The 1,229-nt window shown below is 43.4% G+C and overlaps 1 non-coding gene across 1 annotated transcript; it reads left to right on the top strand.

The window, feature by feature from the left end:
* The first annotated feature begins 813 nt into the window (after positions 1-813).
* Trnag-gcc (transfer RNA glycine (anticodon GCC)) lies at positions 814-884 on the top strand. The gene has a single exon. It is a non-coding gene; the product is annotated as a tRNA-Gly (tRNA).
* Positions 885-1,229: the final 345 nt, after the last annotated feature.

Here is a 1,229-nt window from a genome sequence, read left to right on the forward strand (position 1 = left end):
TAGAACCAAAAATTACAAAAGTTCAAAAAATGTCCGACAGATAGCGCTTCATCTGATCAGAATATCAATAATTAGCACAACAAAGTAAGACAAAGCAAAGATGATCTTTACAGGAAATGTTCAATATGTCCACCATCATTCATCCACAATAGCTGTAGTACAGGAATAATGTTGTGAACAGCGCTGTAAAGTATGTCCGAAGTTACGGCGAGGCTTTGGCGTCGGATGTTGTCTTTCAGCATCCCTAGAGATGTCGGTCGATTACGATACACTAGGGACTTCTGGTAACCCCAAAGCCAATAATCGCACGGACTGAGGTCTGGGGATGTGAGAGGGCAAGCATGACGAAAGTGACGGCTGAGCACACTACCATCACCAAACGACACGTGCAAGAGATCTTTCATGCGTCTAGCAATATGGGGTGGTTCTAATAAAACACCATGTCATTCCAAGCATGTGACAATTTTTACCTCTCTATCTACATTATTCCGCGGTTTATTAAGTTTTGAAATTTATACTGACTTTTTGATCACCCGGTACATATTCCGCTCGAGCACAGATTTCCGCGTCAGCTATCATCTGTCGTTGCATCCAGGCGTGTACAGCAGCTATTCACGTGATACTGGTCTCCGGTCCGAAATGTCAATGCAACCATGGCGCGAGACACTCTCCCCGCGTGTGCAGTTTTGCTGGCCCCGAGCGTCTGCAATGTGCAGCCATTTTTCAAGTCGATCTAAGAACACTCGAGTGGCTTCATACACTTTCTCTGCAGACCAGTGCATCAGGATTAAACGGAGAATGGGTGATCAGTGCGCATCGGTGGTTCAGTGGTAGAATGCTCGCCTGCCACGCGGGCGGCCCGGGTTCGATTCCCGGCCGATGCATCTTTTTTGCAGTTGTCTCCATGGAGCTGCTGCGTTTCTTGTGAAGCCCAACTACGCGATATACCAGTACTTCAGAAGGCGACAATGGGCATATTTTAGGAACTCAAGCAAGGATTAGTACTAAAAAAATTGAAATTATTTTATTGTTTTTCAATATCTTACCCTTTAACAAAATATCATTGCATTTGATGAAACCGCTCCTTAAATCAATGATGGCGTTCTTCCTGAGGCACTTAGACTAACTAGATATTTATGACGTCCCGCTAGTTCATGTAATAACGAAAAATTTATTCCATGCATTTCGTTTTTAATTTTTGAAAATAAAAATAAATCACAAGGTGCTAG

The sequence above is a fragment of the Schistocerca gregaria genome, chromosome 3, assembly GCF_023897955.1.
Source record: "Schistocerca gregaria isolate iqSchGreg1 chromosome 3, iqSchGreg1.2, whole genome shotgun sequence".
Classification (NCBI taxonomy): domain Eukaryota; kingdom Metazoa; phylum Arthropoda; class Insecta; order Orthoptera; family Acrididae; genus Schistocerca; species Schistocerca gregaria.